At 47.7% G+C, this 12,943-nt stretch overlaps 1 protein-coding gene and 1 long non-coding RNA gene across 2 annotated transcripts in view; both read left to right on the top strand.

The window, feature by feature from the left end:
• Window positions 1–12,943, top strand: part of SND1 (staphylococcal nuclease and tudor domain containing 1) — a 383,215-nt gene that overhangs the window by 248,643 nt on the left and 121,629 nt on the right. The gene's annotated exons all lie outside the window — the stretch shown is intronic.
• Window positions 3,400–3,832, top strand: LOC131483396 (uncharacterized). Its single transcript, XR_009247636.1, has 2 exons — window positions 3,400–3,482; window positions 3,688–3,832. It is a non-coding gene; the product is annotated as an uncharacterized LOC131483396 (long non-coding RNA).

The raw sequence follows: 12,943 nt of genomic DNA, 5'->3' as shown, positions 1-12,943 counted from the left end.
TACAGGATAGTAACTCGCAGAGCCTGTTGTATACTCTGGCACCCCTGCTGGCTGTATCATGCCCATCTCTTGGGCCTCTGCACGGGGGGACTTAGCTGTCAGGATGGGTGGCACTCATCATAGAAGCTCTTGCGTGTGCTCCTTCGCACTCGGAATTTTTGTTTTATGTTATTATTCTTGCACTAATTCCTTGTCGTAGAATCTCTCGGTGTGGAGTTCTCCAAGAACTTCATATCAGCCACTCAACTAGAGTGTGGACCTAAATCCTCAAGTCAGGGCCGCTGCTCTCTGAGGATGGGGAAAAATGGAAGAGAAATGAGCATGTTGGCAGTGCCGGTTCCCACTTCACATACTCGGGTTTCTTAGCAGTCGTGCTCCTCTGGAAGAAAATGGATGGACTGCCAAAACGATTCATAGTTGTCACTTGCCCCGTGCTTGCTTCTTCTCTGGAGCCGTGTTTGTCATGCCTTCATTAACTCCCAAATCTGCAGGGCTTCGTGCCTGTTATCTGGTGAACCTATTCCCCTGAAACTGGTAACGGCGTCTGTCAGGCCGCGCTTGGCAGATCTCACCTGGGGTGGGTGTGGCAGCAGGCGCCTAGATGCCCTGTTCTTTCAGTAACCTCTAAATGGTGCTTGCTGACACCAACCAGCATGAGTGAGGCCAACAGCTCACACAAAACTAGAGCTGCACGGACCATCCAGGCAAGGGCCAACTGCTGTATGTCCCTTGGCCAGTCCCCCCAAGAAGGGGAGGATACCTCAGTTCCATCCTCCGGCTGCTGAGACATCCAACCCTCCTGCTGTTCTTTGCACCCCATCCACTATATGATTGGCTCCTGAACAGAAACTTTGAATTAAGTGTGTTGGAATAAACTGCTTCAATGGGTTTGTGCAGATAGCTTCTCTCACCGGCTATCTGAAGTGCTTTTTGAAATACATGGGGAGCCCTTTGTAAGCCGCTTTATAAGCAGTGAAGTCCATTGTTGCCACTCTCAGCAGCCGGTGTCTCTAACCTAAGCAATGTCTACTTGGCCTCAGGCCAGGGCTTGGTATTGGAAACTCACATAAGCCGCAAAGCCGCCCACCGGAGTCACTAGCAGCTGTTGCAGGTTGGAGGATTTGCAGAAATTGAGATTGCTGTTCTCAGATACGGGCACTTGCCCGGCAATGAATGGCCGAGTCTGTGCGCCGCTCTCCGGGCGCTCTCCCTCGGCCTTTTCTTCTCAGCCCTCCACTGTGGCGCCTGCTCAATGGCCCTGTTGTGGAGGAGGGCTGAGTGGCCTGGCTCTCCTGCCATTCCCTCCCTCGACTGGCCTACACCGCGACTTCAATAATAGCTCTTTGATCCCCTGAACCGGTTTCGGGGGGCAGGAATTGCATGACACGTAGCACAGATGCCAGGGGAGAAGAATCCAACCTTGAAAGGGCAGAGAAATGAACTTCACCTGAAAGAGAGTGAAATGAACGCTTTGATTCTTCTGCTGCCCTTCTGCCTTAACCTGCCCTCTCTGCCCTACCCTGCCCTCTCTGCCCTACCCTGCCCTCTCTGCCCCAGAATAGCCACCGAGGGAAGATCAAAAGACCCAGAAAGGCCTGCTCCAGCCCAGTCGTTAGGAATAGTTGTTTATTTGTGATACGGTTGCCCTCAAGTGAAATATTTAAGATGATGCTCCCAGTGGGTGTAATTTTTTCTAATTACATTTACGGCGCATATGTGCATCTGCCAAAGCCAGTTTCACAATGGCATCTTCCTACCAAATAAAGTGCAGAAAGGCAGGAGTTAGCAGCCCCCCCACCTTCCTTCACTGCGTCTGTCTCTAGTGTGGAAGATGTCAAAGGGCAGGGGCCTCTCCATCCTGTCCCCCTGAACCCGCCATAACAGTGCTGATACAGCCATGGGTGAAAAGGAGCATGACTGCATGGTCCTGTGTTCCTTATTGTAGAGGACTCAGGAACTAGAATAAGCCCTCTGTTCCCAGAAAGGAAGTGTCCTAGAGCCACAGAAACCACAGGGCAGCACCGGCCTGGGTGTCTCTGTGGACGGGGACAGTGTCAGGGTCTGCCTTCAGAAAGTCACATCGTCTCTGGGACCTGGGTTTTCTAAAATGACAGAGTGGGGTTGGGTTTTTGTAGGATTTATTCCTAGTCTGAATATTAACACTGAAAACTTACTCTATGCTGTGAATGCCATCTGTAGCAGAGCCTTACAAATTTGGTAATGTTATAATTCCCATTTTGCTGATGAGAAAACTGAGACTTGGCAAAGTTAATTAGCTTGTGTGGTGTTTGCTGTCATTTAGAATGTGACTCTGCCATGAGCAAGGCTTTGCCTGATGGCACGGGCCTTCCCAAGCTTTTCATTCACTGCATCTACCTGTATTCCTATTGGCTGGGAACTCAGCTGCCACTGCCTTGAAGAGATGGCTAAAGGCAAAGTCTCTGTTCAGGAAATTTAGTGAGAGAGTTATGAATTTCTACTCACTGTTTCAGGGTTCATATCTGTTTATTGCCTCAGAAGTGATGCCAGCAGGAGCACATCTCAGATGCAGTCATGGCTAAGACATGCGGTGCTGGGAGACAGTGGGTCAGACCTGTGGGATGGGTTTATGAGCTGGGCAGTTTTGGACAAATTAAAGTTTAGCCCTGAGTAAGCAAAGTCCTAAGTCAGTTATTACTGCTCTGGCACGCCTAATGGTCCCTATGCAACCCTATAAATTATTCAGATTCTTTACGAATAAAAGGCCAAGCAGCTTGCCTCAGAGCTAAGGCGAACAGGTCAGGGGGACAGATTATCTACCGCCCTCCTGGTGGAGCTGAGTGGGTTAACTGTGCTTCCTTGGGTGTGCGGAGTTGTTGAGAAGGAGTGTGTGAATGTTACCCATCTGGGCTTCCCTCAGGAGATGCCTGCTGAGGGCTTCTGCATCTGTAGCAAGTGTATCTTTTGCAGAATGCATGATGTGTTCCAGGAGATCCAACAGTTAAACATCTGAAGACTTTTGATACTTTACACATTACCATGCGTCTTATTTTGAGGTAATTTTAGATTTACAGAAGAGATTTACAAAAGAGTTGTACAAAGGCCTTCCATTTGCCCTTCTATTGCCCTAGTAACATATTCTAATTGATCCTTTTTAGATTCAGGAGATTTCAATTTAGTTGCCTCTCATAGAGAAAGCAAATATTTTGTCCGTCCCATATAGGACAACCTTTATAGGTTAGAAAGGATTAATAATTTATTACATAACTTGGATGACATAACAACGTATGAAAGAATAATTGCTAACTGTGAGCCTAGAAAGTGAGGGTTCTGCTCAAGTGGTTGTGATAGTTCTGCAATGCTATTGACGATAAGGACATACTTCCAAGGTCCCTTGGCTGGGTGTTCACCTTTTTGCCCGTGTTGAGGCCACCGTGTGTGTGTGTTTCACCACTTCGTTGCTTTAGTCAGAACCAGATATTTTGAGCTGAGAGAACCTAGAAGTGAGTAGATTAAAGCCTCTTCTGGAAGCTCCTGGAAGCGTTCACATGTTTGCTAGATTATCTGCATGTTTGCTGGCCAACTTTTCCTCCATTGGTTAGGAGTGTCATAGTTTTAATTATGTTTCAGATATCAGCAAATAGTGGCTTGTAGTATGACCAGTGGTTTGTTTACTTCCAAGCGTGTTTGAATTCTGTTACTCAACAGCGCTCTGAGAATATCAGTGACTCCTTGGTGAGTTATACATATTGGCTGAATTCTAACCTGCTAAAGCTGATGGGACACCACAGGAATGAACAAGATCCCAGCGCTGGGGCTCAGTTCATTGGCCAGGAAATTGGAAGATCTTGTTTCTCATCCAGACTTGGCTGCTTTCTGTATGTCCTTGGACACCGCTCCCAAGTGTCTGTCCCCACTCTTCTGCTTCTCATTCTCTGTCCTGCTGGCTCTTCCCCACTGTGGAGAACTGCGGGTCACTGAGTTGTGTGGCCTTGGATTATACTTAAGGGCAGCTGACCTTCTTTCACGGACTCGCCGTGATCTCCTAACCTCTTCTCTTACATTTTGAGTTTCAAATCAAGTCAGCTGATCAGTAAGTTGAGTTGATGAAAGTTATAAATGGAATCTGTGTGCAGGGGCAGTGGCCATTGAAGAGCAGTCCTGAATCTTCCCTCAGGTCAGCAGGTAAACAGACTAACGAGATGGCAGAGTCAGTTTTAAAGGGTCCTGAGCCCAGAAGTGAGCTAGCTGAGAGCTGATGGTAAGGCCATCGATGCAGTTACTAGAAGAGCAGTTAGGGTCCTGGTGGGATGAGGCCCTTGGATCCTGAACTGCACCCCAGGGAAAGGGGCAGCTGCACTTCACAGTTAGGGCAGCATCTTTGAGGCAAGCTGCTTTTTGTGGGCACGCTTTTTTTTTTTCTCCAAGTTTCTACCAAACATTTGTGCAGAACTTGGGCCCCCCTACACAAACACATATTGTTGTTTCTTTTTGAGATAATAGATTGCTTGCACTAAATTTTTGGTGTTGTCTAGGATTTGAATTTTTTTTTTCTTTGTCATGGATCCATTTTTCAGGGTCCGGATTCAGGCACATAAGCCTAGAAATCCTGAAGTTTGAATTTCTGTTGGAATGCTGGTTCACCCACTTCACACGTAAGGCATATTAAAGGTTCACCTTTAGCACCAGCCCAATTAGTAATTGCCAATATTCCTCTGTGTGTGCTGGAATTGCTGGCAGTTGCTAGGAGAAGCTTAACTTTTGCATTCTCTGACTCATTTTCCAAAAACCAGCGTTGCAAATGTGAAGGGATTGGGAGAGGAGGGGCACAAAAACTGGGTGCCTGCATGAAATGAAACTCACCCAGTTCCCTCTCAGATCGCTTTGAATGGTAGGTTCTCTGCTCATTCAGTTTTTCTACTTCATGCCCTCATGCAAGTTTGTTTGCCCCACATTGTAAGTAGGGAGTGAAATAGCTTGACCTTTATTTGCAACAAATTTAAAAGCAGTTCAAGTTCAATACTTAGCAGGAAGATTGCCTTTAATGAGCCAAGTTTAGAGGAGCTGGATTTTAATCTCTTAATGTTTGGGAGATGAGATGTGCATACATAGTGGGAGGCTAGGTTTATGGCCTTCATGATTATATTCAAAATAAAATTGCCCAGTGGCACGTAAGAACAACCAAACAGTGCGTGGGTTTCATTTGTGGCGGGGTTTCATTTGTGCGTGGGTTTCATTTGTGTGGTTTCAGTTTTGGGGGCAAAATGCATCCACAGTGCGTACGTGTATATCTTGAATTTCCAAAATTACCTTTCGCTCAGCATCTCAGAAGGCTTATCTTTCTGTGTATCTCTCAAGCTGTGGCCCCAGTGCAGGGTTAATTGTGAGCTTGGTCCTTCCTTCAGCCTTTATCAGCCTGGCTGTCTGGGCTAAGAGTGAGAGTGTACAGGCACTGTGTTTTTATCTTTCTAACTGTAGAGTGGCCAAGCTTTATGAAAAATAGTGCGAGAAGAGCGCTAGTTCCCTTCCCTCCCTGTCAGTGACCTTGCTCCTCACCCCGCCACCCTGCTGCTGCTGTGTTTGAAGGGTAATTGCATCGTCCATTCTGAATCTCCTTGTGTTCTGGAGTAGAACTGTGGCCACGAGGATCCTACACTGCTCAAGGAAGTCTTCTCTCCTAAAACTTGTCTAGTTAGGCTAGAATAGGGCCAGAGATGTTCGGGTTAATAACAAGAAGGACTCCGCTATCCCCTCTTCCACCACCAGCAAATACAAACCATTTTCTGTTTGGTTAATAGGTTCTGAAATTTTGAAATGTCCGTTGCACCCACAATGCCTTAATGGTTAATAGAGCAGGTTTTGGAGCCAGGTTCCACCCCCCACCCCCTCTTACTCTATGATTAGGCTTCCCCCAGTTGCTAGCTATGGGAAACTCTTAGTTTGCTAATTACACAAGTGAAGATGAGATGGTGTAATTGTGAGCCGCAAATCATCGCCGTGAGGTGCCTCTTACTTGGCATCAGGGCATTGGTTTGATACAGGCAAAAACCTGTATTGGCCTTCCTGAGCCAAAACTTCAGGCGTGACTTGAATCCTGTCCATATCAATGGTGTTGTCTGAAAGAGCCTCTATTAAGATGTTTTAGAGTATATCCTTGACCCAGTATTGTCCTTGACTGTCCCTGCCATCTGTGAGATCAAGTATGGCCTTTGTGTTAACGTTTCACATCCTCGTGCCCAGGGTAGCTAGCCCTTGTTGTTCCGAGGTGCTGGGCTGTTGCTGGAACATGCCAGGCTAGTCTGCTGTGATTCACACTTGCTGCATCCAGTTCTATAATCGTGTCCCTGGTGGGGCATAGCAGAATGGGCCAGTTATCCTGACACTGAGACGAGGAACAGGCTGCATTTCCAGTGTTGTTATTGACTACATGTCAGATGCATATGTAAGATTATAGACCCGTAAAATATTTGTGAATGTCACCACTGTTGGAATGGACATTATCCTCTTTCCCCTCCAAAAAAATAAAAGAGAGATGAAAAAAGATAGCAAATGTTGGCAAGGATATAGAGAAACTGGAACTCTTATGCACTGTTGACAGGATTATAAAATAGTGCAGCTGCTATGGAAAACAGCACGGAGGGTCCTCGAGCTTTAAAATAGAATTGCCATATGATCCAGCAATTCTGCTGCTGGGTATCCATCCAAAGGAAGTGAAGTCAGCATACAAGAAAGCTGCATTCTCACCATTTCCAGTAACCAGGCTATAGAAGAAGTAAGTGAAAACATCCATTCAGTGATGGAGAAAGAAAATATGTTATAGATTTGATTGTTATTTAGCTTTGAAAAAGAAAATCCTGTTATTGCGACAGCATGGGCGACCCTGATCCAATTCTGCATGAGTCTGCTTTTGAGTTGGCTGAAGTTGTGGTTCATGGGAGCAGGTGGGTCACTAGAAGCATGGTGGTTGCCAAGGGCTGGGGTGTAGGAGGAGGAAGCAGGCAGAGGTGCTCACTGGTCCTGGGTTCACTTTTGCACAAGGGAAATGATTGCAGGTTGGAAGCGCCCCATTTGGACATTAAATGAACTGGCTCCTGCTTGCTCCTCACTGCTTAAACACTTTGCCTTGTGGAATTTTGCTGGCCCTTGGGCCTCGTGATCCCTCCTCTGAGTGTATGTGATCCCACATTTCTCTAGAGGCCCCCTACTTTATTTTGAGTTCTTACTGAACATCTGCCTTCTCTCATTGAATTTAAACTCGCTGAGATCTTTTTGTCGTTTGCCTCTCTTGAGCCCACAGCACGTAGTACATAGTAGGCACGTTAAATTAAATGTCTGTCAAAATACATTGGAGTTTCATTAGCCTTTGAAGTTGGGCATGCTTTGGTACAAATAGGGGCTGTGAAAGTTACATATCTTATTAGCTGCAAGTTCGGTACTTATGCTCTAGATTTCTGTTGTATATCATTTCCAAGATGCTCAAGGGTTTTTTTTTTTTCAGTAAATATACTAGTGACATCAACACACAATTTATTTTTGAAGGTTTATTTAATGTAAAGACTGAACTAGAGAAAGAAACCAGAAACGTTCCATCCCCAAATGGTTCACTCCCTAGAAGGACACAACGGGGCCTAGGACTGGGCTGGCCAGAAGCATGGAGTGTCCATCAAGGTCTCCCACATGAGTGGCTGTGGCCCCAGCACATTATTAGTAGAAAGGTAGAAAGTAGAGAGTTCATATGGACAGCTTAGCCCTGGCCCCACCCACCAACAGGCATTGCTCAGTCCTTGGAGACATTCTTCTACCTCTAGGAATGAAGACTGTCCCCAAATAGAGATCATCTTTTTAAAAAAAAAAAAAAAAAGATTTTCATTATTATTGGAAAGCTGGATATACAGAGAGGAGGAGAGACAGAGAGGAAGATCTTCCATCCGATGATTCACTCCCCAAGTGAGCCGCAACGGGCCGGCGCGTGCCGATCCGAAGCTGGGAACCAGGAACCTCTTCCGGGTCTCCCACGCGGGTGCAGGGTCCCAAGGCTTTGGGCCGTCCTGGACTGCTTTCCCAGGCCACAAGCAGGGAGCTGGATGGGAAGTGGAGCTGCCGGGATTAGAACCGGCGCCCATATGGGATCCCGGGGCGTTCAAGGCGAGGACTTTCGCCACTAGGCCACGCCTCCGGGCCCAAGAGATCATCTTTTGCTCCCAATTGGCAGGCAGCAGCAGTAAGAGGGTGCAAAGTCATGATTCTTTGCTTTCTTGCATATTGTCATGGCGGTGGCCTCGGCAGCCTGGAGATTCCCGAGTGGGTGCCATCAGCCCACGAGGACGACTGCTTGGTTACATTTTCTGGCTGTTTGCTTCAGCTCTCGGTGCTACTAACTCATTTGTGACATGACAGCTCACAACACTCTCAACTTTTTTTCTGACGTTGTTTATCAAAATTGAAAGTGTCAGATACCCAGTATTTGGAGGCCAGTAATTAACTAGAACATTTGTACTTATACAGATGGTTGTAAACATATTCTTCAGCAGTAATGTTGATCGTTTTTCATGTATGGGTGAGTATAGCACAAATCGAAGAAAAAGAGTCTGTGATGAAGTGTTCCACCCTGTTCAGCCAGGAGAGCAGGGCCCTGGCTGCTTCCTGCCTTTTGCTCCCCTCCCCTCAGACCCATCCAGGCTGGTTTTTCATAGCTTACTGCTAATCTTTTCTTCATTTCAACCCACTTCTGTTTATTCTTCCAAGCCTGTTCCCCTGCCCCGCTTGTTCGTGCTCCTGCTCCTGTACCCTCCGGCTAGAGGAGGGCAGGTAGCAGGGGCGCGGACTGTGGACGGACCTTACTCATTCATCCCCTTAACTCCCACATTCTGCCTTTTATTTAATTTATTGGCATAATGATACTGTTAGGGGCAGCGAGAGAAATGTCAGGAAAAAGGAAAGAGCTCTGGCAACGTGGGTTTTTCTCCTTGTATATTCCATCAGTGGATCCTTTTCACTAAGCTTGGAAGCTATTGGAAAACATGCCTTGTTAATTTTCATGTATTCAGCGGCTGCTTATCCAATTTGGCAGTTACCACTTCCTTCTCTGGTCTCTCCTGCTGCTACTCTTATCTTTTAGCCTTTTCACTGTTCCTCCTCCACCACAGGGAAGGCAACAACATTTAAACCATACATTTTGCTACTTAATTTTTCAGTTGACCATGCGGTTACTGTGAGGAAATATAGATTTGGAATGGACAAGGCTTAGATTAGGGAAATGGAATTGACTTTTCCCTTTTTTTAATCCCCTGCCGTTGTGACTCCCTCCTGCTGTTGTGGTCCGAGATGAACTGCCTGGTTAATGTGAACTAGGAGCCACCTAGGGCTCCTGGTGAGGATTTCTTCATGAGTCTGGCTGGGCTGCTTTTACTTCCTTCCGCAGGTTTTATGGAACGTACACTACCAAAGGCATGGTGGGTTTTTGTGTAGTACTGTCCTGGCTGGACATGTAAGCTGGCTCCTTTCAGAGCAGAAGTCCTTGCTGACCTGCTTAGATCCCATGGCCAACTGCCTTCTCAACCTTGTGTCTCTCTGTTGAAAGGTTGACTCTGCTGGTCCGTTGATGTGGGGTTGGAGATGGCTCTGGGTGGGTTGTCATACAGTGTCTCACATAGGGCAGCCTTGTGACCACTCTGTATGAACATCCTATTGGTGTTGGAGGTTAGGGTCTGAAGAGCGATATTTCCTGTGAATTAATTGTCAAAGCAATTTTATTGTAAAATAGTATATGTGATTGATGCTTACATATCCCTCTCCAGGGAGCTCGGGTGCCTCATGGATTTGGAGACATGAGCCAGTTGCATGCTTCAGAGCAGAGCCTTGTGGGCAAGGCAGAGAGCAGGTGATAGGAAGTAAATGCAGAGCTGCCATCATCACAGGGCTGCCCCGAAGGATCGCTCTGGATGCGCATGACAAAGTGGCAGATCTCTAGGAGGTAACGGGCAGCAGGGTTAGAGGGGCTCCGTGCTCCTAGTACATGCCTCTTCGCCGTGGCTCCCTCAGGAACTCCGCTGCCCTGCTCTCTGGCTGCCAGCACTCGAGCTGTGTGAAGGATCCTGGCTTTAGAGCAGAAGCTGGAAGCTCTGGAAGGTCTCTCCCTCTCCCTTCTTGCTGAGCCAGGCACATGTAGCCTCTCCGTGTGGGCGACAAGCACATAAGGAGAATGCCTTATTTATTTTGGGTCCATGAGCTTGCGTAATATGCCTATTTAACACTTACCTCCTAAAAGTGCTTTGCAGCACATGCGCGAGGATCCAAGCCCACTAAATCCTGCTCTTCTGGGCACAGTGGGTTGTTTCAGGTTGTTCCCACTGCTGTGTATTTATGGACAGGGGCTGGAGTTATGACATTTATCTGTGTTGGTTAGGACACTGATATATATCTGCCTGCAACGCCAGTGGAGAGCTGCACCTTATCTCGAGAGGGCGTGATGAGAGCGGTCCCGTAACTCATCTTGCAGCGGCACAGGCACTTGCAGTGTGGGAAGGCACTTCACACTGTATCCCGAGGAGCGGCGTGGGGAGGTGCTGACACATGGTTACACATACAAGGGAGACAATATTTTGACCTGTTTCCTGGCATCCCCCACCACTCCACCCTTCTCTGGCATATTGTTAGGAATCTGTTGTGTTTAGAGTCGGCTTATTACAGTCTCCCTTTGAGACGGAATTCTGCCTCCTGAGCAGTCTTCCTGCTTTTACTCCTGTGACCCCTCGGGTAAAACGGAGATCATTTCAGAAAGCACAACTGCTCATGTTGCCCTGCTGAGAACCTCTCAGTGACTCATCTGCCTTCAAAATAAGCCATTTGTGGGTTCCCTCCACCCCCGCCTCGGGCTTTGACCCCCTTTTCATCGTTTAAATTCTTGTGTCCCCCCCACTGGGTCTGCTTCCTTACACTGTGACCGTTTCCACTCCCCATTCTGGTGTTCCATTTCTTGCGCATGTGCTGTCTGTCTGCAGAGTCCGGTGTTCCTTCTGTCCTCTCTGGATTCCTTGTCCCTAACATGAATTCAGAACAAACCAGGATTTTCAGACTTGGTAGGGGGTTTCCTTTCTCTCCCCTTAGAGACTTCATGTGCTCCCTCAGGCCCAGCACCTGCTTGGCTCTGATTGATGGTGGAGGATGCATCAGATGGATTGAATGCAAACCTTATCAGAAGACACAGGTCCATGTTGGGGAGGGTGGTGTGCTGGTTAGCTCATGTTCACCAGTCAAGGCTGTGAGCCTCTCAGTGAAGGAGAGGGGGAGGTTCCAGAAGGACTCTGCAAGTTAATGTGAGAGATAGTTATGCGGCATTGGTAACCCAGCTGCCAGAGGTCTACGGCCACAGCAGAGCCCTGAGGACTGTTTTCTGCTCTGGTAAGCTGTTGCAGGCCTACTGCTGAGTGCCCAGGAAAGGAGCAGGACACAATTTAGTGCAAATTATCTCCTTATCATCCAGACATGAGCGCCTCGGTGCGTAACACACATGCATGTGCACGCCTCCTGGCCTCCTCCTGACAGTATCTCCCTCCCTTCCTTGCATATCACTCATGCACCTCTTATCACATTCTGTGATTTGCTTGTTTATTTTATTGCCTGAGAGTGAAGGTCCCTGGAGGCAGAGATTCGGGTCTGCTTCATTCCTAGGCTTGTGTTCAGCACCTAGACCATCACGTTATTTATAGTGAGCTTTTTATCCATAATGACCATTTCCCTAAACAAAGAAATCTGGATAGAGCTCATAGAAACCTAGCATTTATGTCTACTGTTGTGTGTTCTCAGGCCAATTCAGTGTGGGACAGCAGACAGCTGGCCACATGATTCTATAGTCCTCATGAAAATAAACACAAGTACAGTTTTTCTCCAGCAATACCTAGCCATGTTTTCCCTGCTGCTTCTGACCCTGGCAACAGAGGCATGGCAGTGTTGGCCTCATTGGGAAGCATCAAAGCAACCTGCTAAAGGAGTCACCAGCCTGTCCTGGGAACCTGATGCAAATCTGACTGTATGATAGTCCAAGCAAGATAGGCGGAGCTGGGCCCGGTGGCGTGGCCTAGCGGCTAAAGTCCTCGCCTTGAAAGCCCCGGGATCCCATATGGGCGCCGGTTCTAGTCCCAGCAGCTCCACTTCCCATCCAGCTCCCTGCTTGTGGCCTGGGAAAGCAGTTGAGGACGGCCCAATGCATTGGGACACTGCACCCGCGTGGGAGACCCAGAAGAGGTTCCAGGTTCCCGGCTTCGGATCGGCACGCATCGGCCCGTTGCGGCTCACTTGGGGAGTGAAACATCGGATGGAAGATGTTCCTCTCTGTCTCTCCTCCTCTCTGTATATCTGGCTGTAATAAAATGAATAAATCTAAAAAAAAAAAAAAAGATAGGCGGAGCATTTTGTCTTAAGGAGGCCTTGGGTGAATGGTAGCTTGTTCCCTTATCTTGTCCTTCTGATGCCACAACTGCCGTCCTGTGTAAGGGCTGAGAATATGGCATGTTGGCTTGTGACCATTGACTCGCCTGGGGGGGAGAGGGCAGTATTTCTGTTCCACCTGCCCCTTGCCAGCATTAGCTATTCTGGTCTTCCAGAGCAGGAGCGTGATGGTGAAGATGTTGGCTGCAGTTAAGTGTGTTGTGATCAGCAAGTTTTTCCTCAACTGGTTTGTGTGGTGTTGTGTTGAAAGCTGAGGGCATCATGCTACAAGGTGAGCTAGTATTTCCATAGAGGCCTCAGCAGTCGTACTGCTGTATGACCAGTACTCCGAGGTCGACACAGATCTGCAATCCAGGTCACCTAGTTGATGCTTCTTTGTTCCTTATGAAGTTATATTGGCCCAGCAATTTAGAACAAACATCTCTGAATTACCTTGTCCTGTGTTTCATAGTGACTGAATGAGCCCAGCTGTCTGTGTACATGGCCCTGGACCCCGCGGCCCCGGGATGCAGGGCTA

The sequence above is a fragment of the Ochotona princeps genome, chromosome 25, assembly GCF_030435755.1.
Source record: "Ochotona princeps isolate mOchPri1 chromosome 25, mOchPri1.hap1, whole genome shotgun sequence".
Classification (NCBI taxonomy): Eukaryota; Metazoa; Chordata; class Mammalia; order Lagomorpha; family Ochotonidae; genus Ochotona; species Ochotona princeps.
This window is presented reverse-complemented; position numbering and strand designations above follow the sequence as displayed.